Below are 19,695 nucleotides of genomic sequence, written 5' to 3'. Positions count from 1 at the left end.
TGCACTATATTTCAATCAAATTTATAGCAACTGTTTGCGTTTTTGAATTTCCTATGCAATCGAATTATAATTGAAAAGGCCATTTTTTTTTTTGAAATCGCCTACGACCATTCCAGGTTGAGTAGATCCGATCTCGTTCGATCTCGGAAGTTAAGCAACCTCTGGCCCGGTTAGTACTTGGATGGGTGACCGCCTGGGAATACCGGGTGTTGTAAGCATTTTAGTCATGCTGTATATTTCAATCAAATTTCTAGCAACTGTTTGCCTTTGTCAAACTTCCTATGCAATCGAATTATAATTGAAAAGGCCATTTTCTTTCTTTTGAAATCGCCTACGACCATACCAGGTTGAGTGGACCCGATGTCGTTCGATCTCGGAAGTTAAGCAACCTCGGGCCCGGTTAGTACTTGGATGGGTGACCGCCTGGGAATACCGGGTGTTGTAAGCATTTTAGTCATGCTGTATATTTCAATCAAATTTATAGCAACTGTTTGCCTTTGTCAAACTTCCTATGCAATCGAATTATAATTGAAAAGGCCATTTTCTTTTATTTGAAATCGCCTACGACCATTCCAGGTTGAGTAGACCCGATCTCGTTCGATCTCGGAAGTTAAGCAACCTAGGGCCAGGTTAGTACTTGGATGGGTGACCGCCTGGGAATACCGGGTGTTGTAAGCATTTTTGTCATGCTGTATATTTCAATCAAACTTCTGGCAACTGTTTGCTGTTGTCAAACTTCCTATGCAATCGAATTATAATTGAAAAAGCCATTGTCTTTTTTTTGAAATCGCCTTCTACCATACCAGGTTGAGTAGACCCGATCTCGTTCGATCTCGGAAGTTAAGCAACCTCGGGCCCGGTTAGTACTTGGATGGGTGACCGCCTGGGAATACCGGGTGTTGTAAGCATTTTAGTCATGCTGTATATTTCAATCAAATTTATAGCAACTGTTTGCCTTTGTCAAACTTCCTATGCAATCGAATTATAATTGAAAAAGCCATTTTCTTTCTTTTGAAATCGCCTACGACCATACCAGGTTGAGTAGACCCGATCTCGTTCGATCTCGGAAGTTAAGCAACCTCGGGCCCGGTTAGTACTTGGATGGGGGACCGCCTGGGAATACCGGGTGTTGTAAGCATTTTAGTCATGCTGTATATTTCAATCAAATTTCTAGCAACTGTTTGCGCTTTTGAATTTCCTATGCAATCGAATTATAATTGAAAAGGCCATTTTCTTTCTATTGAATTCGCCTACGACCATACCAGGTTGAGTAGACACGATCTCGTTCGATCTCGGAAGTTAGGCAACCTCGGGCCCGGTTAGTACTTGGATGGGTGACCGCCTGGGAATACCGGGTGTTGTAAGCATTTTAGTCATGCTGTATATTTCAATCAAATTTCTAGCAACTGTTTGCGCTTTTGAATTTCCTATGCAATCGAATTATAATTGAAAAAGCCATTTTCTTTCTTTTGAATTCGCCTACGACCATACCAGGTTACGTAGACCCGATCTCGTTCGATCTCGGAAGTTAGGCAACCTCGGGCCCGGTTAGTACTTGGATGGGTGACCGCCTGGGAATACCGGGTGTTGTAAGCATTTTAGTCATGCTGTATATTTCAATCAAATTTCTGGCAACTGTTTGCTGTTGTCAAACTTCCTATGCAATCGAATTATAATTGAAAAAGCCATTGTCTTTCTTTTGAAATCGCCTACTACCATACCAGGTTGAGTAGACCCGATCTCGTTCGATCTCGGAAGTTAAGCAACCTCGGGCCCGGTTAGTACTTGGATGGGTGACCGCCTGGGAATACCGGGTGTTGTAAGCATTTTAGTCATGCTGTATTTTTCAATCAAATTTCTAGCAACTGTTTGCCTTTGTCAAACTTCCAATGCAATCGAATTATAATTGAAAAAGCCATTTTCTTTCTTTTGAAATCGCCTACGACCATACCAGGTTGAGTAGACCCGATCTCGTTCGATCTCGGAAGTTAAGCAACCTCGGGCCCGGTTAGTACTTGGATGGGTGACCGCCTGGGAATACTGGGTGTTGTAAGCATTTTAGTCATGCTGTATATTTCAATCAAATTTCTAGCAACTGTTTGCGCTTTTGAATTTCCTTTGCAATCGAATTATAATTGAAAAGGCCATTTTCTTTCTTTTGAATTCGCCTACGACCATACCAGGTTGAGTAGACCCGATCTCGTTCGATCTCGGAAGTTAGGCAACCTCGGGCCCGGTTAGTACTTGGATGGGTGACCGCCTGGGAATACCGGGTGTTGTAAGCATTTTAGTCATGCTGTATATTTCAATCAAATTTCTAGCAACTGTTTGAGTTTTGAATTTCCTCTGCAATCGAATTATAATTGAAAAAGCCATTTTCTTTCTTTTGAAATCGCTTACGACCATACCAGGTTGAGTAGACCCGATCTCGTTCGATCTCGGAAGTAAACAACCTCGGGCCCGGTTAGTACTTGGATGGGTGACCGCCTGGGAATACCGGGTGTTGTAAGCATTTTAGTCATGCACTATATTTCAATCAAATTTATAGCAACTGTTTGCGTTTTTGAATTTCCTATGCAATCGAATTATAATTGAAAAGGCCATTTTCTTTTTTTTGAAATCGCCTACGACCATTCCAGGTTGAGTAGACCCGATCTCGTTCGATCTCGGAAGTTAAGCAACCTCGGGCCCGGTTAGTACTTGGATGTGTGACCGCCTGGGAATACCGGGTGTTGTAAGCATTTTAGTCATGCTGTATTTTTCAATCAAATTTCTAGCAACTGTTTGCCTTTGTCAAACTTCCAATGCAATCGAATTATAATTGAAAAAGCCATTTTCTTTCTTTTGAAATCGCCTACGACCATACCAGGTTGAGTAGACCCGATCTCGTTCGATCTCGGAAGTTAAGCAACCTCGGGCCCGGTTAGTACTTGGATGGGGGACCGCCTGGGAATACCGGGTGTTGTAAGCATTTTAGTCATGCTGTATATTTCAATCAAATTTATAGCAACTGTTTGAGTTTTGAATTTCCTATGCAATCGAATTATAATTGAAAAGGCCATTTTCTTTCTTTTGAAATCGCCTACGACCATACCAGGTTGAGTAGACCCGATCTCGTTCGATCTCGGAAGTTAAGCAACCTCGGGCCCGGTTAGTACTTGGATGGGTGACCGCCTGGGAATACCGGGTGTTGTAAGCATTTTAGTCATGCTGTATATTTCAATCAAATTTCTAGCAACTGTTTGCCTTTGTCAAACTTCCTATGCAATCGAATTATAATTGAAAAGGCCATTTTCTTTCTTTTGAAATCGCCTACGACCATACCAGGTTGAGTAGACCCGATCTCGTTCGATCTCGGAAGTTAAGCAACCTCGGGCCCGGTTAGTACTTGTATGGGTGACCGCCTGGGAATACCGGGTGTTGTAAGCATTTTAGTCATGCTGAATATTTCAATCAAATTTCTAGCAACTGTTTCTTTTTTGAATTTCCTATGCAATCGAATTATAATTGAAAAAGCCATTTTCTTTCTTTTGAAATCGCTTACGACCATACCAGGTTGAGTAGACCCGATCTCGTTCGATCTCGGAAGTTAAGCAACCTCGGGCCCGGTTAGTACTTGGATGGGGGACCGCCTGGGAATACCGGGTGTTGTAAGCATTTTAGTCATGCTGTATATTTCAATCAAATTTCTAGCAACTGTTTGCACTTTTGAATTTCCTATGCAATCGAATTATAATTGAAAAGGCCATTTTCTTTCTATTGAATTCGCCTACGACCATACCAGGTTGAGTAGACACGATCTCGTTCGATCTCGGAAGTTAGGCAACCTCGGGCCCGGTTAGTACTTGGATGGGTGACCGCCTGGGAATACCGGGTGTTGTAAGCATTTTAGTCATGCTGTATATTTCAATCAAATTTCTAGCAACTGTTTGCGCTTTTGAATTTCCTATGCAATCGAATTATAATTGAAAAAGCCATTTTCTTTCTTTTGAATTCGCCTACGACCATACCAGGTTAAGTAGACCCGATCTCGTTCGATCTCGGAAGTTAGGCAACCTCGGGCCCGGTTAGTACTTGGATGGGTGACCGCCTGGGAATACCGGGTGTTGTAAGCATTTTAGTCATGCTGTATATTTCAATCAAATTTCTGGCAACTGTTTGCTGTTGTCAAACTTCCTATGCAATCGAATTATAATTGAAAAAGCCATTGTCTTTCTTTTGAAATCGCCTACTACCATACCAGGTTGAGTAGACCCGATCTCGTTCGATCTCGGAAGTTAAGCAACCTCGGGCCCGGTTAGTACTTGGATGGGTGACCGCCTGGGAATACCGGGTGTTGTAAGCATTTTAGTCATGCTGTATTTTTCAATCAAATTTCTAGCAACTGTTTGCCTTTGTCAAACTTCCAATGCAATCGAATTATAATTGAAAAAGCCATTTTCTTTCTTTTGAAATCGCCTACGACCATACCAGGTTGAGTAGACCCGATCTCGTTCGATCTCGGAAGTTAAGCAACCTCGGGCCCGGTTAGTACTTGGATGGGTGACCGCCTGGGAATACTGGGTGTTGTAAGCATTTTAGTCATGCTGTATATTTCAATCAAATTTCTAGCAACTGTTTGCGCTTTTGAATTTCCTTTGCAATCGAATTATAATTGAAAAGGCCATTTTCTTTCTTTTGAATTCGCCTACGACCATACCAGGTTGAGTAGACCCGATCTCGTTCGATCTCGGAAGTTAGGCAACCTCGGGCCCGGTTAGTACTTGGATGGGTGACCGCCTGGGAATACCGGGTGTTGTAAGCATTTTAGTCATGCTGTATATTTCAATCAAATTTCTAGCAACTGTTTGAGTTTTGAATTTCCTCTGCAATCGAATTATAATTGAAAAAGCCATTTTCTTTCTTTTGAAATCGCTTACGACCATACCAGGTTGAGTAGACCCGATCTCGTTCGATCTCGGAAGTAAACAACCTCGGGCCCGGTTAGTACTTGGATGGGTGACCGCCTGGGAATACCGGGTGTTGTAAGCATTTTAGTCATGCACTATATTTCAATCAAATTTATAGCAACTGTTTGCGTTTTTGAATTTCCTATGCAATCGAATTATAATTGAAAAGGCCATTTTCTTTTTTTTGAAATCGCCTACGACCATTCCAGGTTGAGTAGACCCGATCTCGTTCGATCTCGGAAGTTAAGCAACCTCGGGCCCGGTTAGTACTTGGATGTGTGACCGCCTGGGAATACCGGGTGTTGTAAGCATTTTAGTCATGCTGTATTTTTCAATCAAATTTCTAGCAACTGTTTGCCTTTGTCAAACTTCCAATGCAATCGAATTATAATTGAAAAAGCCATTTTCTTTCTTTTGAAATCGCCTACGACCATACCAGGTTGAGTAGACCCGATCTCGTTCGATCTCGGAAGTTAAGCAACCTCGGGCCCGGTTAGTACTTGGATGGGGGACCGCCTGGGAATACCGGGTGTTGTAAGCATTTTAGTCATGCTGTATATTTCAATCAAATTTATAGCAACTGTTTGAGTTTTGAATTTCCTATGCAATCGAATTATAATTGAAAAGGCCATTTTCTTTCTTTTGAAATCGCCTACGACCATACCAGGTTGAGTAGACCCGATCTCGTTCGATCTCGGAAGTTAAGCAACCTCGGGCCCGGTTAGTACTTGGATGGGTGACCGCCTGGGAATACCGGGTGTTGTAAGCATTTTAGTCATGCTGTATATTTCAATCAAATTTCTAGCAACTGTTTGCCTTTGTCAAACTTCCTATGCAATCGAATTATAATTGAAAAGGCCATTTTCTTTCTTTTGAAATCGCCTACGACCATACCAGGTTGAGTAGACCCGATCTCGTTCGATCTCGGAAGTTAAGCAACCTCGGGCCCGGTTAGTACTTGTATGGGTGACCGCCTGGGAATACCGGGTGTTGTAAGCATTTTAGTCATGCTGAATATTTCAATCAAATTTCTAGCAACTGTTTCTTTTTTGAATTTCCTATGCAATCGAATTATAATTGAAAAAGCCATTTTCTTTCTTTTGAAATCGCTTACGACCATACCAGGTTGAGTAGACCCGATCTCGTTCGATCTCGGAAGTTAAGCAACCTCGGGCCCGGTTAGTACTTGGATGGGGGACCGCCTGGGAATACCGGGTGTTGTAAGCATTTTAGTCATGCTGTATATTTCAATCAAATTTCTAGCAACTGTTTGCACTTTTGAATTTCCTATGCAATCGAATTATAATTGAAAAGGCCATTTTCTTTCTATTGAATTCGCCTACGACCATACCAGGTTGAGTAGACACGATCTCGTTCGATCTCGGAAGTTAGGCAACCTCGGGCCCGGTTAGTACTTGGATGGGTGACCGCCTGGGAATACCGGGTGTTGTAAGCATTTTAGTCATGCTGTATATTTCAATCAAATTTCTAGCAACTGTTTGCGCTTTTGAATTTCCTATGCAATCGAATTATAATTGAAAAAGCCATTTTCTTTCTTTTGAATTCGCCTACGACCATACCAGGTTAAGTAGACCCGATCTCGTTCGATCTCGGAAGTTAGGCAACCTCGGGCCCGGTTAGTACTTGGATGGGTGACCGCCTGGGAATACCGGGTGTTGTAAGCATTTTAGTCATGCTGTATATTTCAATCAAATTTCTGGCAACTGTTTGCTGTTGTCAAACTTCCTATGCAATCGAATTATAATTGAAAAAGCCATTGTCTTTCTTTTGAAATCGCCTACTACCATACCAGGTTGAGTAGACCCGATCTCGTTCGATCTCGGAAGTTAAGCAACCTCGGGCCCGGTTAGTACTTGGATGGGTGACCGCCTGGGAATACCGGGTGTTGTAAGCATTTTAGTCATGCTGTATTTTTCAATCAAATTTCTAGCAACTGTTTGCCTTTGTCAAACTTCCAATGCAATCGAATTATAATTGAAAAAGCCATTTTCTTTCTTTTGAAATCGCCTACGACCATACCAGGTTGAGTAGACCCGATCTCGTTCGATCTCGGAAGTTAAGCAACCTCGGGCCCGGTTAGTACTTGGATGGGTGACCGCCTGGGAATACTGGGTGTTGTAAGCATTTTAGTCATGCTGTATATTTCAATCAAATTTCTAGCAACTGTTTGCGCTTTTGAATTTCCTATGCAATCGAATTATAATTGAAAAGGCCATTTTCTTTCTTTTGAATTCGCCTACGACCATACCAGGTTGAGTAGACCCGATCTCGGAAGTTAGGCAACCTCGGGCCCGGTTAGTACTTGGATGGGTGACCGCCTGGGAATACCGGGTGTTGTAAGCATTTTAGTCATGCTGTATATTTCAATCAAATTTATAGCAACTGTTTGCCTTTGTCAAACCTCCTATGCAATCGAATTATAATTGAAAAAGCCATTTTTTTTCTTTTGAAATCAACTACTACCATACCAGGTTGAGTAGACCCGATCTCGTTCGATCTCGGAAGTTAAGCAACCTCGGGCCCGGTTAGTACTTGTATGGGTGACCGCCTGGGAATACCGGGTGTTGTAAACATTTTAGTCATGCTCTATATTTCAATCAAATTTATAGCAACTGTTTGCCCTTGTCAAACTTCCTATGGAATCGAATTATAATTGAAAAGGACACTTTCTTTCTTTTGAAATCGCCTACGACCATACCAGGTTGAGTAGACCCGATCTCGTTCGATCTCGGAAGTTAAGCAACCTCGGGCCCGGTTAGTACTTGGATGGGTGACCGCCTGGGAATACCGGGTGTTGTAAGCATTTTAGTCATGCTGTATATTTCAATCAAATTTATAGCAACTGTTTGAGTTTTGAATTTCCTATGCAATCGAATTATAATTGAAAAGGCCATTTTCTTTCTTTTGAAATCGCCTACGACCATACCAGGTTGAGTAGACCCGATCTCGTTCGATCTCGGAAGTTAAGCAACCTCGGGCCCGGTTAGTACTTGGATGGGTGACCGCCTGGGAATACCGGGTGTTGTAAGCATTTTAGTCATGCTGTATATTTCAATCAAATTTCTAGCAACTGTTTGCCTTTGTCAAACTTCCTATGCAATCGAATTATAATTGAAAAGGCCATTTTCTTTCTTTTGAAATCGCCTACGACCATACCAGGTTGAGTAGACCCGATCTCGTTCGATCTCGGAAGTTAAGCAACCTCGGGCCCGGTTCGTACTTGTATGGGTGACCGCCTGGGAATACCGGGTGTTGTAAGCATTTTAGTCATGCTGAATATTTCAATCAAATTTCTAGCAACTGTTTGCGCTTTTGAATTTCCTATGCAATCGAATTATAATTGAAAAAGCCATTTTCTTTCTTTTGAAATCGCTTACGACCATACCAGGTTGAGTAGACCCGATCTCGTTCGATCTCGGAAGTAAACAACCTAGGGCCCGGTTAGTACTTGGATGGGTGACCGCCTGGGAATACCGGGTGTTGTAAGCATTTTAGTCATGCACTATATTTCAATCAAATTTATAGCAACTGTTTGCGTTTTTGAATTTCCTCTGCAATCGAATTATAATTGAAAAAGCCATTTTCTTTCTTTTGAAATCGCTTACGACCATACCAGGTTGAGTAGACCCGATCTCGTTCGATCTCGGAAGTAAACAACCTCGGGCCCGGTTAGTACTTGGATGGGTGACCGCCTGGGAATACCGGGTGTTGTAAGCATTTTAGTCATGCACTATATTTCAATCAAATTTATAGCAACTGTTTGCGTTTTTGAATTTCCTATGCAATCGAATTATAATTGAAAAGGCCATTTTCTTTTTTTTGAAATCGCCTACAACCATACCAGGTTGAGTAGACCCGATCTCGTTCGATCTCGGAAGTAAACAACCTAGGGCCCGGTTAGTACTTGGATGGGTGACCGCCTGGGAATACCGGGTGTTGTAAGCATTTTGGTCATGCACTATATTTCAATCAAATTTATAGCAACTGTTTGCGTTTTTGAATTTCCTATGCAATCGAATTATAATTGAAAAGGCCATTTTTTTTTTTGAAATCGCCTACGACCATTCCAGGTTGAGTAGATCCGATCTCGTTCGATCTCGGAAGTTAAGCAACCTCTGGCCCGGTTAGTACTTGGATGGGTGACCGCCTGGGAATAACGGGTGTTGTAAGCATTTTAGTCATGCTGTATATTTCAATCAAATTTCTAGCAACTGTTTGCCTTTGTCAAACTTCCTATGCAATCGAATTATAATTGAAAAGGCCATTTTCTTTCTTTTGAAATCGCCTACGACCATACCAGGTTGAGTGGACCCGATGTCGTTCGATCTCGGAAGTTAAGCAACCTCGGGCCCGGTTAGTACTTGGATGGGTGACCGCCTGGGAATACCGGGTGTTGTAAGCATTTTAGTCATGCTGTATATTTCAATCAAATTTATAGCAACTGTTTGCCTTTGTCAAACTTCCTATGCAATCGAAATATAATTGAAAAGGCCATTTTCTTTTATTTGAAATCGCCTACGACCATTCCAGGTTGAGTAGACCCGATCTCGTTCGATCTCGGAAGTTAAGCAACCTAGGGCCAGGTTAGTACTTGGATGGGTGACCGCCTGGGAATACCGGGTGTTGTAAGCATTTTTGTCATGCTGTATATTTCAATCAAACTTCTGGCAACTGTTTGCTGTTGTCAAACTTCCTATGCAATCGAATTATAATTGAAAAAGCCATTGTCTTTTTTTTGAAATCGCCTTCTACCATACCAGGTTGAGTAGACCCGATCTCGTTCGATCTCGGAAGTTAAGCAACCTCGGGCCCGGTTAGTACTTGGATGGGTGACCGCCTGGGAATACCGGGTGTTGTAAGCATTTTAGTCATGCTGTATATTTTAATCAAATTTATAGCAACTGTTTGCCTTTGTCAAACTTCCTATGCAATCGAATTATAATTGAAAAAGCCATTTTCTTTCTTTTGAAATCGCCTACGACCATACCAGGTTGAGTAGACCCGATCTCGTTCGATCTCGGAAGTTAAGCAACCTCGGGCCCGGTTAGTACTTGGATGGGGGACCGCCTGGGAATACCGGGTGTTGTAAGCATTTTAGTCATGCTGTATATTTCAATCAAATTTCTAGCAACTGTTTGCGCTTTTGAATTTCCTATGCAATCGAATTATAATTGAAAAGGCCATTTTCTTTCTATTGAATTCGCCTACGACCATACCAGGTTGAGTAGACACGATCTCGTTCGATCTCGGAAGTTAGGCAACCTCGGGCCCGGTTAGTACTTGGATGGGTGACCGCCTGGGAATACCGGGTGTTGTAAGCATTTTAGTCATGCTGTATATTTCAATCAAATTTCTAGCAACTGTTTGCGCTTTTGAATTTCCTATGCAATCGAATTATAATTGAAAAAGCCATTTTCTTTCTTTTGAATTCGCCTACGACCATACCAGGTTAAGTAGACCCGATCTCGTTCGATCTCGGAAGTTAGGCAACCTCGGGCCCGGTTAGTACTTGGATGGGTGACCGCCTGGGAATACCGGGTGTTGTAAGCATTTTAGTCATGCTGTATATTTCAATCAAATTTCTGGCAACTGTTTGCTGTTGTCAAACTTCCTATGCAATCGAATTATAATTGAAAAAGCCATTGTCTTTCTTTTGAAATCGCTTACTACCATACCAGGTTGAGTAGACCCGATCTCGTTCGATCTCGGAAGTTAAGCAACCTCGGGCCCGGTTAGTACTTGGATGGGTGACCGCCTGGGAATACCGGGTGTTGTAAGCATTTTAGTCATGCTGTATATTTCAATCAAATTTATAGCAACTGTTTGCCTTTGTCAAACTTCCTATGCAATCGAATTATAATTGAAAAAGCCATTTTCTTTCTTTTGAAATCGCCTACGACCATACCAGGTTGAGTAGACCCGATCTCGTTCGATCTCGGAAGTTAAGCAACCTCGGGCCCGGTTAGTACTTGTATGGGTGACCGCCTGGGAATACCGGGTGTTGTAAGCATTTTAGTCATGCTGTATATTTCAATCAAATTTCTAGCAACTGTTTGAGTTTTGAATTTCCTCTGCAATCGAATTATAATTGAAAAAGCCATTTTCTTTCTTTTGAAATCGCTTACGACCATACCAGGTTGAGTAGACCCGATCTCGTTCGATCTCGGAAGTAAACAACCTCGGGCCCGGTTAGTACTTGGATGGGTGACCGCCTGGGAATACCGGGTGTTGTAAGCATTTTAGTCATGCACTATATTTCAATCAAATTTATAGCAACTGTTTGCGTTTTTGAATTTCCTATGCAATCGAATTATAATTGAAAAGGCCATTTTCTTTTTTTTGAAATCGCCTACAACCATACCAGGTTGAGTAGACCCGATCTCGTTCGATCTCGGAAGTAAACAACCTAGGGCCCGGTTAGTACTTGGATGGGTGACCGCCTGGGAATACCGGGTGTTGTAAGCATTTTGGTCATGCACTATATTTCAATCAAATTTATAGCAACTGTTTGCGTTTTTGAATTTCCTATGCAATCGAATTATAATTGAAAAGGCCATTTTTTTTTTTGAAATCGCCTACGACCATTCCAGGTTGAGTAGATCCGATCTCGTTCGATCTCGGAAGTTAAGCAACCTCTGGCCCGGTTAGTACTTGGATGGGTGACCGCCTGGGAATACCGGGTGTTGTAAGCATTTTAGTCATGCTGTATATTTCAATCAAATTTCTAGCAACTGTTTGCCTTTGTCAAACTTCCTATGCAATCGAATTATAATTGAAAAGGCCATTTTCTTTCTTTTGAAATCGCCTACGACCATACCAGGTTGAGTGGACCCGATGTCGTTCGATCTCGGAAGTTAAGCAACCTCGGGCCCGGTTAGTACTTGGATGGGTGACCGCCTGGGAATACCGGGTGTTGTAAGCATTTTAGTCATGCTGTATATTTCAATCAAATTTATAGCAACTGTTTGCCTTTGTCAAACTTCCTATGCAATCGAATTATAATTGAAAAGGCCATTTTCTTTTATTTGAAATCGCCTACGACCATTCCAGGTTGAGTAGACCCGATCTCGTTCGATCTCGGAAGTTAAGCAACCTAGGGCCAGGTTAGTACTTGGATGGGTGACCGCCTGGGAATACCGGGTGTTGTAAGCATTTTTGTCATGCTGTATATTTCAATCAAACTTCTGGCAACTGTTTGCTGTTGTCAAACTTCCTATGCAATCGAATTATAATTGAAAAAGCCATTGTCTTTTTTTTGAAATCGCCTTCTACCATACCAGGTTGAGTAGACCCGATCTCGTTCGATCTCGGAAGTTAAGCAACCTCGGGCCCGGTTAGTACTTGGATGGGTGACCGCCTGGGAATACCGGGTGTTGTAAGCATTTTAGTCATGCTGTATATTTCAATCAAATTTATAGCAACTGTTTGCCTTTGTCAAACTTCCTATGCAATCGAATTATAATTGAAAAAGCCATTTTCTTTCTTTTGAAATCGCCTACGACCATACCAGGTTGAGTAGACCCGATCTCGTTCGATCTCGGAAGTTAAGCAACCTCGGGCCCGGTTAGTACTTGGATGGGGGACCGCCTGGGAATACCGGGTGTTGTAAGCATTTTAGTCATGCTGTATATTTCAATCAAATTTCTAGCAACTGTTTGCGCTTTTGAATTTCCTATGCAATCGAATTATAATTGAAAAGGCCATTTTCTTTCTATTGAATTCGCCTACGACCATACCAGGTTGAGTAGACACGATCTCGTTCGATCTCGGAAGTTAGGCAACCTCGGGCCCGGTTAGTACTTGGATGGGTGACCGCCTGGGAATACCGGGTGTTGTAAGCATTTTAGTCATGCTGTATATTTCAATCAAATTTCTAGCAACTGTTTGCGCTTTTGAATTTCCTATGCAATCGAATTATAATTGAAAAAGCCATTTTCTTTCTTTTGAATTCGCCTACGACCATACCAGGTTAAGTAGACCCGATCTCGTTCGATCTCGGAAGTTAGGCAACCTCGGGCCCGGTTAGTACTTGGATGGGTGACCGCCTGGGAATACCGGGTGTTGTAAGCATTTTAGTCATGCTGTATATTTCAATCAAATTTCTGGCAACTGTTTGCTGTTGTCAAACTTCCTATGCAATCGAATTATAATTGAAAAAGCCATTGTCTTTCTTTTGAAATCGCCTACTACCATACCAGGTTGAGTAGACCCGATCTCGTTCGATCTCGGAAGTTAAGCAACCTCGGGCCCGGTTAGTACTTGGATGGGTGACCGCCTGGGAATACCGGGTGTTGTAAGCATTTTAGTCATGCTGTATTTTTCAATCAAATTTCTAGCAACTGTTTGCCTTTGTCAAACTTCCAATGCAATCGAATTATAATTGAAAAAGCCATTTTCTTTCTTTTGAAATCGCCTACGACCATACCAGGTTGAGTAGACCCGATCTCGTTCGATCTCGGAAGTTAAGCAACCTCGGGCCCGGTTAGTACTTGGATGGGTGACCGCCTGGGAATACTGGGTGTTGTAAGCATTTTAGTCATGCTGTATATTTCAATCAAATTTCTAGCAACTGTTTGCGCTTTTGAATTTCCTATGCAATCGAATTATAATTGAAAAGGCCATTTTCTTTCTTTTGAATTCGCCTACGACTATACCAGGTTGAGTAGACCCGATCTCGTTCGATCTCGGAAGTTAGGCAACCTCGGGCCCGGTTAGTACTTGGATGGGTGACCGCCTGGGAATACCGGGTGTTGTAAGCATTTTAGTCATGCTGTATATTTCAATCAAATTTCTAGCAACTGTTTGAGTTTTGAATTTCCTCTGCAATCGAATTATAATTGAAAAAGCCATTTTCTTTCTTTTGAAATCGCTTACGACCATACCAGGTTGAGTAGACCCGATCTCGTTCGATCTCGGAAGTAAACAACCTCGGGCCCGGTTAGTACTTGGATGGGTGACCGCCTGGGAATACCGGGTGTTGTAAGCATTTTAGTCATGCACTATATTTCAATCAAATTTATAGCAACTGTTTGCGTTTTTGAATTTCCTATGCAATCGAATTATAATTGAAAAGGCCATTTTCTTTTTTTTGAAATCGCCTACGACCATTCCAGGTTGAGTAGACCCGATCTCGTTCGATCTCGGAAGTTAAGCAACCTCGGGCCCGGTTAGTACTTGGATGTGTGACCGCCTGGGAATACCGGGTGTTGTAAGCATTTTAGTCATGCTGTATTTTTCAATCAAATTTCTAGCAACTGTTTGCCTTTGTCAAACTTCCAATGCAATCGAATTATAATTGAAAAAGCCATTTTCTTTCTTTTGAAATCGCCTACGACCATACCAGGTTGAGTAGACCCGATCTCGTTCGATCTCGGAAGTTAAGCAACCTCGGGCCCGGTTAGTACTTGGATGGGGGACCGCCTGGGAATACCGGGTGTTGTAAGCATTTTAGTCATGCTGTATATTTCAATCAAATTTATAGCAACTGTTTGAGTTTTGAATTTCCTATGCAATCGAATTATAATTGAAAAGGCCATTTTCTTTCTTTTGAAATCGCCTACGACCATACCAGGTTGAGTAGACCCGATCTCGTTCGATCTCGGAAGTTAAGCAACCTCGGGCCCGGTTAGTACTTGGATGGGTGACCGCCTGGGAATACCGGGTGTTGTAAGCATTTTAGTCATGCTGTATATTTCAATCAAATTTCTAGCAACTGTTTGCCTTTGTCAAACTTCCTATGCAATCGAATTATAATTGAAAAGGCCATTTTCTTTCTTTTGAAATCGCCTACGACCATACCAGGTTGAGTAGACCCGATCTCGTTCGATCTCGGAAGTTAAGCAACCTCGGGCCCGGTTAGTACTTGTATGGGTGACCGCCTGGGAATACCGGGTGTTGTAAGCATTTTAGTCATGCTGAATATTTCAATCAAATTTCTAGCAACTGTTTCTTTTTTGAATTTCCTATGCAATCGAATTATAATTGAAAAAGCCATTTTCTTTCTTTTGAAATCGCTTACGACCATACCAGGTTGAGTAGACCCGATCTCGTTCGATCTCGGAAGTAAACAACCTAGGGCCCGGTTAGTACTTGGATGGGTGACCGCCTGGGAATACCGGGTGTTGTAAGCATTTTAGTCATGCACTATATTTCAATCAAATTTATAGCAACTGTTTGCGTTTTTGAATTTCCTATGCAATCGAATTATAATTGAAAAGGCCATTTTCTTTTTTTTGAAATCGCCTACGACCATTCCAGGTTGAGTAGACCCGATCTCGTTCGATCTCGGAAGTCAAGCAACCTCGGGCCCGGTTAGTACTTGGATGGGTGACCGCCTGGGAATACCGGGTGTTGTAATCATTTTAGTCATGCTGTATATTTCAATCAAATTTATAGCAACTGTTTGCCTTTGTCAAACTTCCTATGCAATCGAATTATAATTGAAAAAGCCATTTTCTTTCTTTTGAAATCGCCTACGACCATACCAGGTTGAGTAGACCCGATCTCGTTCGATCTCGGAAGTTAAGCAACCTCGGGCCCGGTTAGTACTTGGATGGGGGACCGCCTGGGAATACCGGGTGTTGTAAGCATTTTAGTCATGCTGTATATTTCAATCAAATTTCTAGCAACTGTTTGCGCTTTTGAATTTCCTATGCAATCGAATTATAATTGAAAAGGCCATTTTCTTTCTATTGAATTCGCCTACGACCATACCAGGTTGAGTAGACACGATCTCGTTCGATCTCGGAAGTTAGGCAACCTCGGGCCCGGTTAGTACTTGGATGGGTGACCGCCTGGGAATACCGGGTGTTGTAAGCATTTTAGTCATGCTGTATATTTCAATCAAATTTCTAGCAACTGTTTGCCTTTGTCAAACTTCCTATGCAATCGAATTATAATTGAAAAGGCCATTTTCTTTCTTTTGAAATCGCCTACGACCATACCAGGTTGAGTAGACCCGATCTCGTTCGATCTCGGAAGTTAAGCAACCTCGGGCCCGGTTAGTACTTGTATGGGTGACCGCCTGGGAATACCGGGTGTTGTAAGCATTTTAGTCATGCTGAATATTTCAATCAAATTTCTAGCGACTGTTTCTTTTTTGAATTTCCTATGCAATCGAATTATAATTGAAAAAGCCATTTTCTTTCTTTTGAAATCGCTTACGACCATACCAGGTTGAGTAGACCCGATCTCGTTCGATCTCGGAAGTAAACAACCTAGGGCCCGGTTAGTACTTGGATGGGTGACCGCCTGGGAATACCGGGTGTTGTAAGCATTTTAGTCATGCACTATATTTCAATCAAATTTATAGCAACTGTTTGCGTTTTTGAATTTCCTATGCAATCGAATTATAATTGAAAAGGCCATTTTCTTTTTTTTGAAATCGCCTACGACCATTCCAGGTTGAGTAGACCCGATCTCGTTCGATCTCGGAAGTTAAGCAACCTCGGGCCCGGTTAGTACTTGGATGGGTGACCGCCTGGGAATACCGGGTGTTGTAAGCATTTTAGTCATGCTGTATATTTCAATCAAATTTATAGCAACTGTTTGCCTTTGTCAAACTTCCTATGCAATCGAATTATAATTGAAAAAGCCATTTTCTTTCTTTTGAAATCGCCTACGACCATACCAGGTTGAGTAGACCCGATCTCGTTCGATCTCGGAAGTTAAGCAACCTCGGGCCCGGTTAGTACTTGGATGGGGGACCGCCTGGGAATACCGGGTGTTGTAAGCATTTTAGTCATGCTGTATATTTCAATCAAATTTCTAGCAACTGTTTGCGCTTTTGAATTTCCTATGCAATCGAATTATAATTGAAAAGGCCATTTTCTTTCTATTGAATTCGCCTACGACCATACCAGGTTGAGTAGACACGATCTCGTTCGATCTCGGAAGTTAGGCAACCTCGGGCCCGGTTAGTACTTGGATGGGTGACCGCCTGGGAATACCGGGTGTTGTAAGCATTTTAGTCATGCTGTATATTTCAATCAAATTTCTAGCAACTGTTTGCGCTTTTGAATTTCCTATGCAATCGAATTATAATTGAAAAAGCCATTTTCTTTCTTTTGAATTCGCCTACGACCATACCAGGTTAAGTAGACCCGATCTCGTTCGATCTCGGAAGTTAGGCAACCTCGGGCCCGGTTAGTACTTGGATGGGTGACCGCCTGGGAATACCGGGTGTTGTAAGCATTTTAGTCATGCTGTATATTTCAATCAAATTTCTGGCAACTGTTTGCTGTTGTCAAACTTCCTATGCAATCGAATTATAATTGAAAAAGCCATTGTCTTTCTTTTGAAATCGCCTACTACCATACCAGGTTGAGTAGACCCGATCTCGTTCGATCTCGGAAGTTAAGCAACCTCGGGCCCGGTTAGTACTTGGATGGGTGACCGCCTGGGAATACCGGGTGTTGTAAGCATTTTAGTCATGCTGTATATTTCAATCAAATTTCTAGCAACTGTTTGCGCTTTTGAATTTCCTATGCAATCGAATTATAATTGAAAAAGCCATTTTCTTTCTTTTGAATTCGCCTACGACCATACCAGGTTAAGTAGACCCGATCTCGTTCGATCTCGGAAGTTAGGCAACCTCGGGCCCGGTTAGTACTTGGATGGGTGACCGCCTGGGAATACCGGGTGTTGTAAGCATTTTAGTCATGCTGTATATTTCAATCAAATTTCTGGCAACTGTTTGCTGTTGTCAAACTTCCTATGCAATCGAATTATAATTGAAAAAGCCATTGTCTTTCTTTTGAAATCGCCTACTACCATACCAGGTTGAGTAGACCCGATCTCGTTCGATCTCGGAAGTTAAGCAACCTCGGGCCCGGTTAGTACTTGGATGGGTGACCGCCTGGGAATACCGGGTGTTGTAAGCATTTTAGTCATGCTGTATTTTTCAATCAAATTTCTAGCAACTGTTTGCCTTTGTCAAACTTCCAATGCAATCGAATTATAATTGAAAAAGCCATTTTCTTTCTTTTGAAATCGCCTACGACCATACCAGGTTGAGTAGACCCGATCTCGTTCGATCTCGGAAGTTAAGCAACCTCGGGCCCGGTTAGTACTTGGATGGGTGACCGCCTGGGAATACTGGGTGTTGTAAGCATTTTAGTCATGCTGTATATTTCAATCAAATTTCTAGCAACTGTTTGCGCTTTTGAATTTCCTATGCAATCGAATTATAATTGAAAAGGCCATTTTCTTTCTTTTGAATTCGCCTACGACCATACCAGGTTGAGTAGACCCGATCTCGGAAGTTAGGCAACCTCGGGCCCGGTTAGTACTTGGATGGGTGACCGCCTGGGAATACCGGGTGTTGTAAGCATTTTAGTCATGCTGTATATTTCAATCAAATTTATAGCAACTGTTTGCCTTTGTCAAACCTCCTATGCAATCGAATTATAATTGAAAAAGCCATTTTTTTTCTTTTGAAATCAACTACTACCATACCAGGTTGAGTAGACCCGATCTCGTTCGATCTCGGAAGTTAAGCAACCTTGAGCCCGGTTAGTACTTGTATGGGTGACCGCCTGGGAATACCGGGTGTTGTTAGGATTTTAGTCATGCTGTATATTTCAATCAAATTTCTAGCAACTGTTTGTGTTTTTGAATTTCTTATGCAATCGAATTATAACTGAAAAGGCCATTTTCTTTCTTTTGAATTCGCCTACGACCATACCAGGTTAAGTAGACCCGATCTCGTTCGATGTCGGAAGTTAGGCAACCTCGGGCCCGGTTAGTACTTTTATGGGTGACCGCCTGGGAATACCGGGTGTTGTAAGCATTTTAGTCATGCTGTATATTTCAATCAAATTTCTAGCAACTGTTTGCCATTGTCAAACTTCCTATGGAATCGAATTATAATTGAAAAGGACATTTTCTTTCTTTTGAAATCGCCTACGACCATACCAGGTTGAGTAGACACGATCTCGTTCGATCTCGGAAGTTAAGCAACCTAGGGCCCGGTTAGTACTTGGATGGGTGACCGCCTGGGAATACCGGGTGTTGTAAGCATTTTAGTCATGCTGTATATTTCAATCAAATTTCTGGAAACTGTTTGCCTTTGTCAAACTTCCAATGCAATCGAATTATAATTGAAAAAGCCATTTTCTTTCTTTTGAAATCGCCTACGACCATACCAGGTTGAGTAGACCCGATCTCGTTCGATCTCGGAAGTTAAGCAACCTCGGGCCCGGTTAGTACTTGGATGGGGGACCGCCTGGGAATACCGGGTGTTGTAAGCATTTTAGTCATGCTGTATATTTCAATCAAATTTATAGCAACTGTTTGAGTTTTGAATTTCCTATGCAATCGAATTATAATTGAAAAGGCCATTTTCTTTCTTTTGAAATCGCCTACGACCATACCAGGTTGAGTAGACCCGATCTCGTTCGATCTCGGAAGTTAAGCAACCTCGGGCCCGGTTAGTACTTGGATGGGTGACCGCCTGGGAATACCGGGTGTTGTAAGCATTTTAGTCATGCTGTATATTTCAATCAAATTTCTAGCAACTGTTTGCATTTGTCAAACTTCCTATGCAATCGAATTATAATTGAAAAGGCCATTTTCTTTCTTTTGAAATCGCCTACGACCATACCAGGTTGAGTAGACCCGATCTCGTTCGATCTCGGAAGTTAAGCAACCTCGGGCCCGGTTCGTACTTGTATGGGTGACCGCCTGGGAATACCGGGTGTTGTAAGCATTTTAGTCATGCTGAATA

The 19,695-nt window shown here is 42.1% G+C and overlaps 77 non-coding genes and 9 pseudogenes across 77 annotated transcripts; all 86 read left to right on the top strand.

Moving 5' to 3' along the window:
• The first annotated feature begins 99 nt into the window (after nt 1-99).
• LOC143455585 (5S ribosomal RNA) lies at nt 100-218 on the top strand (annotated as a pseudogene).
• Nucleotides 219-329: 111 nt separating this feature from the next.
• LOC143454793 (5S ribosomal RNA) lies at nt 330-448 on the top strand. The gene has a single exon (XR_013116401.1). It is a non-coding gene; the product is annotated as a 5S ribosomal RNA (ribosomal RNA).
• Nucleotides 449-559: 111 nt separating this feature from the next.
• On the top strand, nt 560-678 carry LOC143457197 (5S ribosomal RNA). Its single transcript, XR_013117129.1, has one exon. It is a non-coding gene; the product is annotated as a 5S ribosomal RNA (ribosomal RNA).
• Nucleotides 679-789: 111 nt separating this feature from the next.
• On the top strand, nt 790-908 carry LOC143454685 (5S ribosomal RNA). Its single transcript, XR_013116295.1, has one exon. It is a non-coding gene; the product is annotated as a 5S ribosomal RNA (ribosomal RNA).
• A 111-nt stretch (nt 909-1,019) lies between these two features.
• LOC143457993 (5S ribosomal RNA) lies at nt 1,020-1,138 on the top strand. Its single transcript, XR_013117634.1, has one exon. It is a non-coding gene; the product is annotated as a 5S ribosomal RNA (ribosomal RNA).
• Nucleotides 1,139-1,248: 110 nt separating this feature from the next.
• LOC143455254 (5S ribosomal RNA) lies at nt 1,249-1,367 on the top strand. Its single transcript, XR_013116839.1, has one exon. It is a non-coding gene; the product is annotated as a 5S ribosomal RNA (ribosomal RNA).
• A 110-nt stretch (nt 1,368-1,477) lies between these two features.
• Nucleotides 1,478-1,596, top strand: LOC143455411 (5S ribosomal RNA; annotated as a pseudogene).
• Nucleotides 1,597-1,707: 111 nt separating this feature from the next.
• Nucleotides 1,708-1,826, top strand: LOC143453938 (5S ribosomal RNA). Its single transcript, XR_013115586.1, has one exon. It is a non-coding gene; the product is annotated as a 5S ribosomal RNA (ribosomal RNA).
• Nucleotides 1,827-1,937: 111 nt separating this feature from the next.
• Nucleotides 1,938-2,056, top strand: LOC143453773 (5S ribosomal RNA). Its single transcript, XR_013115426.1, has one exon. It is a non-coding gene; the product is annotated as a 5S ribosomal RNA (ribosomal RNA).
• Nucleotides 2,057-2,166: 110 nt separating this feature from the next.
• Nucleotides 2,167-2,285, top strand: LOC143454341 (5S ribosomal RNA). The gene has a single exon (XR_013115970.1). It is a non-coding gene; the product is annotated as a 5S ribosomal RNA (ribosomal RNA).
• Nucleotides 2,286-2,394: 109 nt separating this feature from the next.
• Nucleotides 2,395-2,512, top strand: LOC143454405 (5S ribosomal RNA). Its single transcript, XR_013116030.1, has one exon. It is a non-coding gene; the product is annotated as a 5S ribosomal RNA (ribosomal RNA).
• A 110-nt stretch (nt 2,513-2,622) lies between these two features.
• LOC143455071 (5S ribosomal RNA) lies at nt 2,623-2,741 on the top strand. Its single transcript, XR_013116667.1, has one exon. It is a non-coding gene; the product is annotated as a 5S ribosomal RNA (ribosomal RNA).
• Nucleotides 2,742-2,852: 111 nt separating this feature from the next.
• On the top strand, nt 2,853-2,971 carry LOC143457992 (5S ribosomal RNA). The gene has a single exon (XR_013117633.1). It is a non-coding gene; the product is annotated as a 5S ribosomal RNA (ribosomal RNA).
• A 109-nt stretch (nt 2,972-3,080) lies between these two features.
• LOC143455522 (5S ribosomal RNA) lies at nt 3,081-3,199 on the top strand. Its single transcript, XR_013116963.1, has one exon. It is a non-coding gene; the product is annotated as a 5S ribosomal RNA (ribosomal RNA).
• Nucleotides 3,200-3,310: 111 nt separating this feature from the next.
• Nucleotides 3,311-3,429, top strand: LOC143453722 (5S ribosomal RNA). Its single transcript, XR_013115378.1, has one exon. It is a non-coding gene; the product is annotated as a 5S ribosomal RNA (ribosomal RNA).
• Nucleotides 3,430-3,538: 109 nt separating this feature from the next.
• Nucleotides 3,539-3,657, top strand: LOC143457459 (5S ribosomal RNA). The gene has a single exon (XR_013117156.1). It is a non-coding gene; the product is annotated as a 5S ribosomal RNA (ribosomal RNA).
• Nucleotides 3,658-3,767: 110 nt separating this feature from the next.
• Nucleotides 3,768-3,886, top strand: LOC143455252 (5S ribosomal RNA). Its single transcript, XR_013116837.1, has one exon. It is a non-coding gene; the product is annotated as a 5S ribosomal RNA (ribosomal RNA).
• A 110-nt stretch (nt 3,887-3,996) lies between these two features.
• On the top strand, nt 3,997-4,115 carry LOC143455125 (5S ribosomal RNA). The gene has a single exon (XR_013116717.1). It is a non-coding gene; the product is annotated as a 5S ribosomal RNA (ribosomal RNA).
• A 111-nt stretch (nt 4,116-4,226) lies between these two features.
• Nucleotides 4,227-4,345, top strand: LOC143453937 (5S ribosomal RNA). Its single transcript, XR_013115585.1, has one exon. It is a non-coding gene; the product is annotated as a 5S ribosomal RNA (ribosomal RNA).
• Nucleotides 4,346-4,456: 111 nt separating this feature from the next.
• Nucleotides 4,457-4,575, top strand: LOC143453772 (5S ribosomal RNA). The gene has a single exon (XR_013115425.1). It is a non-coding gene; the product is annotated as a 5S ribosomal RNA (ribosomal RNA).
• A 110-nt stretch (nt 4,576-4,685) lies between these two features.
• LOC143454340 (5S ribosomal RNA) lies at nt 4,686-4,804 on the top strand. The gene has a single exon (XR_013115969.1). It is a non-coding gene; the product is annotated as a 5S ribosomal RNA (ribosomal RNA).
• Nucleotides 4,805-4,913: 109 nt separating this feature from the next.
• Nucleotides 4,914-5,031, top strand: LOC143454404 (5S ribosomal RNA). Its single transcript, XR_013116029.1, has one exon. It is a non-coding gene; the product is annotated as a 5S ribosomal RNA (ribosomal RNA).
• A 110-nt stretch (nt 5,032-5,141) lies between these two features.
• On the top strand, nt 5,142-5,260 carry LOC143455070 (5S ribosomal RNA). Its single transcript, XR_013116666.1, has one exon. It is a non-coding gene; the product is annotated as a 5S ribosomal RNA (ribosomal RNA).
• Nucleotides 5,261-5,371: 111 nt separating this feature from the next.
• LOC143457991 (5S ribosomal RNA) lies at nt 5,372-5,490 on the top strand. Its single transcript, XR_013117632.1, has one exon. It is a non-coding gene; the product is annotated as a 5S ribosomal RNA (ribosomal RNA).
• Nucleotides 5,491-5,599: 109 nt separating this feature from the next.
• On the top strand, nt 5,600-5,718 carry LOC143455509 (5S ribosomal RNA). Its single transcript, XR_013116962.1, has one exon. It is a non-coding gene; the product is annotated as a 5S ribosomal RNA (ribosomal RNA).
• Nucleotides 5,719-5,829: 111 nt separating this feature from the next.
• On the top strand, nt 5,830-5,948 carry LOC143453719 (5S ribosomal RNA). The gene has a single exon (XR_013115375.1). It is a non-coding gene; the product is annotated as a 5S ribosomal RNA (ribosomal RNA).
• Nucleotides 5,949-6,057: 109 nt separating this feature from the next.
• Nucleotides 6,058-6,176, top strand: LOC143457369 (5S ribosomal RNA). Its single transcript, XR_013117145.1, has one exon. It is a non-coding gene; the product is annotated as a 5S ribosomal RNA (ribosomal RNA).
• A 110-nt stretch (nt 6,177-6,286) lies between these two features.
• Nucleotides 6,287-6,405, top strand: LOC143455251 (5S ribosomal RNA). The gene has a single exon (XR_013116836.1). It is a non-coding gene; the product is annotated as a 5S ribosomal RNA (ribosomal RNA).
• Nucleotides 6,406-6,515: 110 nt separating this feature from the next.
• On the top strand, nt 6,516-6,634 carry LOC143455123 (5S ribosomal RNA). The gene has a single exon (XR_013116715.1). It is a non-coding gene; the product is annotated as a 5S ribosomal RNA (ribosomal RNA).
• Nucleotides 6,635-6,745: 111 nt separating this feature from the next.
• On the top strand, nt 6,746-6,864 carry LOC143453936 (5S ribosomal RNA). The gene has a single exon (XR_013115584.1). It is a non-coding gene; the product is annotated as a 5S ribosomal RNA (ribosomal RNA).
• A 111-nt stretch (nt 6,865-6,975) lies between these two features.
• Nucleotides 6,976-7,094, top strand: LOC143453771 (5S ribosomal RNA). Its single transcript, XR_013115424.1, has one exon. It is a non-coding gene; the product is annotated as a 5S ribosomal RNA (ribosomal RNA).
• A 110-nt stretch (nt 7,095-7,204) lies between these two features.
• On the top strand, nt 7,205-7,313 carry LOC143456850 (5S ribosomal RNA; annotated as a pseudogene).
• A 111-nt stretch (nt 7,314-7,424) lies between these two features.
• Nucleotides 7,425-7,543, top strand: LOC143455692 (5S ribosomal RNA; annotated as a pseudogene).
• A 111-nt stretch (nt 7,544-7,654) lies between these two features.
• LOC143455497 (5S ribosomal RNA) lies at nt 7,655-7,773 on the top strand. Its single transcript, XR_013116961.1, has one exon. It is a non-coding gene; the product is annotated as a 5S ribosomal RNA (ribosomal RNA).
• A 109-nt stretch (nt 7,774-7,882) lies between these two features.
• LOC143455485 (5S ribosomal RNA) lies at nt 7,883-8,001 on the top strand. The gene has a single exon (XR_013116959.1). It is a non-coding gene; the product is annotated as a 5S ribosomal RNA (ribosomal RNA).
• A 111-nt stretch (nt 8,002-8,112) lies between these two features.
• Nucleotides 8,113-8,231, top strand: LOC143454551 (5S ribosomal RNA). Its single transcript, XR_013116168.1, has one exon. It is a non-coding gene; the product is annotated as a 5S ribosomal RNA (ribosomal RNA).
• A 110-nt stretch (nt 8,232-8,341) lies between these two features.
• On the top strand, nt 8,342-8,459 carry LOC143454186 (5S ribosomal RNA). The gene has a single exon (XR_013115822.1). It is a non-coding gene; the product is annotated as a 5S ribosomal RNA (ribosomal RNA).
• A 110-nt stretch (nt 8,460-8,569) lies between these two features.
• LOC143454403 (5S ribosomal RNA) lies at nt 8,570-8,687 on the top strand. Its single transcript, XR_013116028.1, has one exon. It is a non-coding gene; the product is annotated as a 5S ribosomal RNA (ribosomal RNA).
• Nucleotides 8,688-8,797: 110 nt separating this feature from the next.
• Nucleotides 8,798-8,915, top strand: LOC143455047 (5S ribosomal RNA). The gene has a single exon (XR_013116644.1). It is a non-coding gene; the product is annotated as a 5S ribosomal RNA (ribosomal RNA).
• A 108-nt stretch (nt 8,916-9,023) lies between these two features.
• Nucleotides 9,024-9,142, top strand: LOC143456077 (5S ribosomal RNA; annotated as a pseudogene).
• A 111-nt stretch (nt 9,143-9,253) lies between these two features.
• Nucleotides 9,254-9,372, top strand: LOC143454791 (5S ribosomal RNA). The gene has a single exon (XR_013116399.1). It is a non-coding gene; the product is annotated as a 5S ribosomal RNA (ribosomal RNA).
• A 111-nt stretch (nt 9,373-9,483) lies between these two features.
• LOC143457185 (5S ribosomal RNA) lies at nt 9,484-9,602 on the top strand. The gene has a single exon (XR_013117126.1). It is a non-coding gene; the product is annotated as a 5S ribosomal RNA (ribosomal RNA).
• Nucleotides 9,603-9,713: 111 nt separating this feature from the next.
• LOC143454683 (5S ribosomal RNA) lies at nt 9,714-9,832 on the top strand. Its single transcript, XR_013116293.1, has one exon. It is a non-coding gene; the product is annotated as a 5S ribosomal RNA (ribosomal RNA).
• Nucleotides 9,833-9,943: 111 nt separating this feature from the next.
• LOC143457989 (5S ribosomal RNA) lies at nt 9,944-10,062 on the top strand. Its single transcript, XR_013117631.1, has one exon. It is a non-coding gene; the product is annotated as a 5S ribosomal RNA (ribosomal RNA).
• A 110-nt stretch (nt 10,063-10,172) lies between these two features.
• LOC143455250 (5S ribosomal RNA) lies at nt 10,173-10,291 on the top strand. Its single transcript, XR_013116835.1, has one exon. It is a non-coding gene; the product is annotated as a 5S ribosomal RNA (ribosomal RNA).
• A 110-nt stretch (nt 10,292-10,401) lies between these two features.
• Nucleotides 10,402-10,520, top strand: LOC143455122 (5S ribosomal RNA). Its single transcript, XR_013116714.1, has one exon. It is a non-coding gene; the product is annotated as a 5S ribosomal RNA (ribosomal RNA).
• Nucleotides 10,521-10,631: 111 nt separating this feature from the next.
• Nucleotides 10,632-10,750, top strand: LOC143454157 (5S ribosomal RNA). The gene has a single exon (XR_013115794.1). It is a non-coding gene; the product is annotated as a 5S ribosomal RNA (ribosomal RNA).
• Nucleotides 10,751-10,861: 111 nt separating this feature from the next.
• On the top strand, nt 10,862-10,980 carry LOC143453718 (5S ribosomal RNA). Its single transcript, XR_013115374.1, has one exon. It is a non-coding gene; the product is annotated as a 5S ribosomal RNA (ribosomal RNA).
• A 109-nt stretch (nt 10,981-11,089) lies between these two features.
• LOC143454401 (5S ribosomal RNA) lies at nt 11,090-11,207 on the top strand. The gene has a single exon (XR_013116026.1). It is a non-coding gene; the product is annotated as a 5S ribosomal RNA (ribosomal RNA).
• A 110-nt stretch (nt 11,208-11,317) lies between these two features.
• LOC143455045 (5S ribosomal RNA) lies at nt 11,318-11,435 on the top strand. Its single transcript, XR_013116643.1, has one exon. It is a non-coding gene; the product is annotated as a 5S ribosomal RNA (ribosomal RNA).
• Nucleotides 11,436-11,543: 108 nt separating this feature from the next.
• Nucleotides 11,544-11,662, top strand: LOC143455584 (5S ribosomal RNA; annotated as a pseudogene).
• Nucleotides 11,663-11,773: 111 nt separating this feature from the next.
• Nucleotides 11,774-11,892, top strand: LOC143454790 (5S ribosomal RNA). The gene has a single exon (XR_013116398.1). It is a non-coding gene; the product is annotated as a 5S ribosomal RNA (ribosomal RNA).
• Nucleotides 11,893-12,003: 111 nt separating this feature from the next.
• Nucleotides 12,004-12,122, top strand: LOC143457174 (5S ribosomal RNA). The gene has a single exon (XR_013117125.1). It is a non-coding gene; the product is annotated as a 5S ribosomal RNA (ribosomal RNA).
• Nucleotides 12,123-12,233: 111 nt separating this feature from the next.
• LOC143454682 (5S ribosomal RNA) lies at nt 12,234-12,352 on the top strand. Its single transcript, XR_013116292.1, has one exon. It is a non-coding gene; the product is annotated as a 5S ribosomal RNA (ribosomal RNA).
• A 111-nt stretch (nt 12,353-12,463) lies between these two features.
• LOC143457988 (5S ribosomal RNA) lies at nt 12,464-12,582 on the top strand. The gene has a single exon (XR_013117630.1). It is a non-coding gene; the product is annotated as a 5S ribosomal RNA (ribosomal RNA).
• A 110-nt stretch (nt 12,583-12,692) lies between these two features.
• Nucleotides 12,693-12,811, top strand: LOC143455249 (5S ribosomal RNA). Its single transcript, XR_013116834.1, has one exon. It is a non-coding gene; the product is annotated as a 5S ribosomal RNA (ribosomal RNA).
• Nucleotides 12,812-12,921: 110 nt separating this feature from the next.
• LOC143455120 (5S ribosomal RNA) lies at nt 12,922-13,040 on the top strand. The gene has a single exon (XR_013116713.1). It is a non-coding gene; the product is annotated as a 5S ribosomal RNA (ribosomal RNA).
• A 111-nt stretch (nt 13,041-13,151) lies between these two features.
• On the top strand, nt 13,152-13,270 carry LOC143453935 (5S ribosomal RNA). Its single transcript, XR_013115583.1, has one exon. It is a non-coding gene; the product is annotated as a 5S ribosomal RNA (ribosomal RNA).
• A 111-nt stretch (nt 13,271-13,381) lies between these two features.
• On the top strand, nt 13,382-13,500 carry LOC143453770 (5S ribosomal RNA). The gene has a single exon (XR_013115423.1). It is a non-coding gene; the product is annotated as a 5S ribosomal RNA (ribosomal RNA).
• A 110-nt stretch (nt 13,501-13,610) lies between these two features.
• Nucleotides 13,611-13,729, top strand: LOC143454731 (5S ribosomal RNA). The gene has a single exon (XR_013116341.1). It is a non-coding gene; the product is annotated as a 5S ribosomal RNA (ribosomal RNA).
• A 109-nt stretch (nt 13,730-13,838) lies between these two features.
• On the top strand, nt 13,839-13,956 carry LOC143454400 (5S ribosomal RNA). Its single transcript, XR_013116025.1, has one exon. It is a non-coding gene; the product is annotated as a 5S ribosomal RNA (ribosomal RNA).
• A 110-nt stretch (nt 13,957-14,066) lies between these two features.
• Nucleotides 14,067-14,185, top strand: LOC143455069 (5S ribosomal RNA). Its single transcript, XR_013116665.1, has one exon. It is a non-coding gene; the product is annotated as a 5S ribosomal RNA (ribosomal RNA).
• A 111-nt stretch (nt 14,186-14,296) lies between these two features.
• Nucleotides 14,297-14,415, top strand: LOC143457986 (5S ribosomal RNA). The gene has a single exon (XR_013117628.1). It is a non-coding gene; the product is annotated as a 5S ribosomal RNA (ribosomal RNA).
• Nucleotides 14,416-14,524: 109 nt separating this feature from the next.
• On the top strand, nt 14,525-14,643 carry LOC143455474 (5S ribosomal RNA). Its single transcript, XR_013116958.1, has one exon. It is a non-coding gene; the product is annotated as a 5S ribosomal RNA (ribosomal RNA).
• A 111-nt stretch (nt 14,644-14,754) lies between these two features.
• Nucleotides 14,755-14,873, top strand: LOC143453717 (5S ribosomal RNA). The gene has a single exon (XR_013115373.1). It is a non-coding gene; the product is annotated as a 5S ribosomal RNA (ribosomal RNA).
• Nucleotides 14,874-14,982: 109 nt separating this feature from the next.
• LOC143454185 (5S ribosomal RNA) lies at nt 14,983-15,100 on the top strand. The gene has a single exon (XR_013115821.1). It is a non-coding gene; the product is annotated as a 5S ribosomal RNA (ribosomal RNA).
• Nucleotides 15,101-15,210: 110 nt separating this feature from the next.
• LOC143454817 (5S ribosomal RNA) lies at nt 15,211-15,329 on the top strand. Its single transcript, XR_013116423.1, has one exon. It is a non-coding gene; the product is annotated as a 5S ribosomal RNA (ribosomal RNA).
• Nucleotides 15,330-15,440: 111 nt separating this feature from the next.
• On the top strand, nt 15,441-15,559 carry LOC143457985 (5S ribosomal RNA). The gene has a single exon (XR_013117627.1). It is a non-coding gene; the product is annotated as a 5S ribosomal RNA (ribosomal RNA).
• A 110-nt stretch (nt 15,560-15,669) lies between these two features.
• LOC143455248 (5S ribosomal RNA) lies at nt 15,670-15,788 on the top strand. The gene has a single exon (XR_013116833.1). It is a non-coding gene; the product is annotated as a 5S ribosomal RNA (ribosomal RNA).
• A 111-nt stretch (nt 15,789-15,899) lies between these two features.
• LOC143453716 (5S ribosomal RNA) lies at nt 15,900-16,018 on the top strand. The gene has a single exon (XR_013115372.1). It is a non-coding gene; the product is annotated as a 5S ribosomal RNA (ribosomal RNA).
• A 109-nt stretch (nt 16,019-16,127) lies between these two features.
• Nucleotides 16,128-16,245, top strand: LOC143454184 (5S ribosomal RNA). Its single transcript, XR_013115820.1, has one exon. It is a non-coding gene; the product is annotated as a 5S ribosomal RNA (ribosomal RNA).
• A 110-nt stretch (nt 16,246-16,355) lies between these two features.
• On the top strand, nt 16,356-16,474 carry LOC143453680 (5S ribosomal RNA). The gene has a single exon (XR_013115338.1). It is a non-coding gene; the product is annotated as a 5S ribosomal RNA (ribosomal RNA).
• Nucleotides 16,475-16,585: 111 nt separating this feature from the next.
• Nucleotides 16,586-16,704, top strand: LOC143457984 (5S ribosomal RNA). Its single transcript, XR_013117626.1, has one exon. It is a non-coding gene; the product is annotated as a 5S ribosomal RNA (ribosomal RNA).
• Nucleotides 16,705-16,814: 110 nt separating this feature from the next.
• Nucleotides 16,815-16,933, top strand: LOC143455247 (5S ribosomal RNA). The gene has a single exon (XR_013116832.1). It is a non-coding gene; the product is annotated as a 5S ribosomal RNA (ribosomal RNA).
• Nucleotides 16,934-17,043: 110 nt separating this feature from the next.
• Nucleotides 17,044-17,162, top strand: LOC143455119 (5S ribosomal RNA). The gene has a single exon (XR_013116712.1). It is a non-coding gene; the product is annotated as a 5S ribosomal RNA (ribosomal RNA).
• Nucleotides 17,163-17,273: 111 nt separating this feature from the next.
• Nucleotides 17,274-17,392, top strand: LOC143453934 (5S ribosomal RNA). The gene has a single exon (XR_013115582.1). It is a non-coding gene; the product is annotated as a 5S ribosomal RNA (ribosomal RNA).
• A 110-nt stretch (nt 17,393-17,502) lies between these two features.
• LOC143455118 (5S ribosomal RNA) lies at nt 17,503-17,621 on the top strand. The gene has a single exon (XR_013116711.1). It is a non-coding gene; the product is annotated as a 5S ribosomal RNA (ribosomal RNA).
• Nucleotides 17,622-17,732: 111 nt separating this feature from the next.
• On the top strand, nt 17,733-17,851 carry LOC143453932 (5S ribosomal RNA). Its single transcript, XR_013115579.1, has one exon. It is a non-coding gene; the product is annotated as a 5S ribosomal RNA (ribosomal RNA).
• A 111-nt stretch (nt 17,852-17,962) lies between these two features.
• On the top strand, nt 17,963-18,081 carry LOC143453767 (5S ribosomal RNA). The gene has a single exon (XR_013115421.1). It is a non-coding gene; the product is annotated as a 5S ribosomal RNA (ribosomal RNA).
• Nucleotides 18,082-18,191: 110 nt separating this feature from the next.
• On the top strand, nt 18,192-18,300 carry LOC143456849 (5S ribosomal RNA; annotated as a pseudogene).
• A 111-nt stretch (nt 18,301-18,411) lies between these two features.
• Nucleotides 18,412-18,530, top strand: LOC143456752 (5S ribosomal RNA; annotated as a pseudogene).
• A 110-nt stretch (nt 18,531-18,640) lies between these two features.
• On the top strand, nt 18,641-18,759 carry LOC143456548 (5S ribosomal RNA; annotated as a pseudogene).
• A 111-nt stretch (nt 18,760-18,870) lies between these two features.
• On the top strand, nt 18,871-18,989 carry LOC143454005 (5S ribosomal RNA). Its single transcript, XR_013115651.1, has one exon. It is a non-coding gene; the product is annotated as a 5S ribosomal RNA (ribosomal RNA).
• A 111-nt stretch (nt 18,990-19,100) lies between these two features.
• Nucleotides 19,101-19,219, top strand: LOC143457983 (5S ribosomal RNA). Its single transcript, XR_013117625.1, has one exon. It is a non-coding gene; the product is annotated as a 5S ribosomal RNA (ribosomal RNA).
• A 109-nt stretch (nt 19,220-19,328) lies between these two features.
• LOC143455462 (5S ribosomal RNA) lies at nt 19,329-19,447 on the top strand. The gene has a single exon (XR_013116957.1). It is a non-coding gene; the product is annotated as a 5S ribosomal RNA (ribosomal RNA).
• A 111-nt stretch (nt 19,448-19,558) lies between these two features.
• On the top strand, nt 19,559-19,677 carry LOC143454550 (5S ribosomal RNA). The gene has a single exon (XR_013116167.1). It is a non-coding gene; the product is annotated as a 5S ribosomal RNA (ribosomal RNA).
• Nucleotides 19,678-19,695: the final 18 nt, after the last annotated feature.

This window comes from Clavelina lepadiformis, chromosome 4 (genome assembly GCF_947623445.1).
Source record: "Clavelina lepadiformis chromosome 4, kaClaLepa1.1, whole genome shotgun sequence".
Classification (NCBI taxonomy): domain Eukaryota; kingdom Metazoa; phylum Chordata; class Ascidiacea; order Aplousobranchia; family Clavelinidae; genus Clavelina; species Clavelina lepadiformis.
Note: the sequence above shows the minus strand (reverse complement) of the source record. Positions and strands in the feature narration are given on the sequence as shown.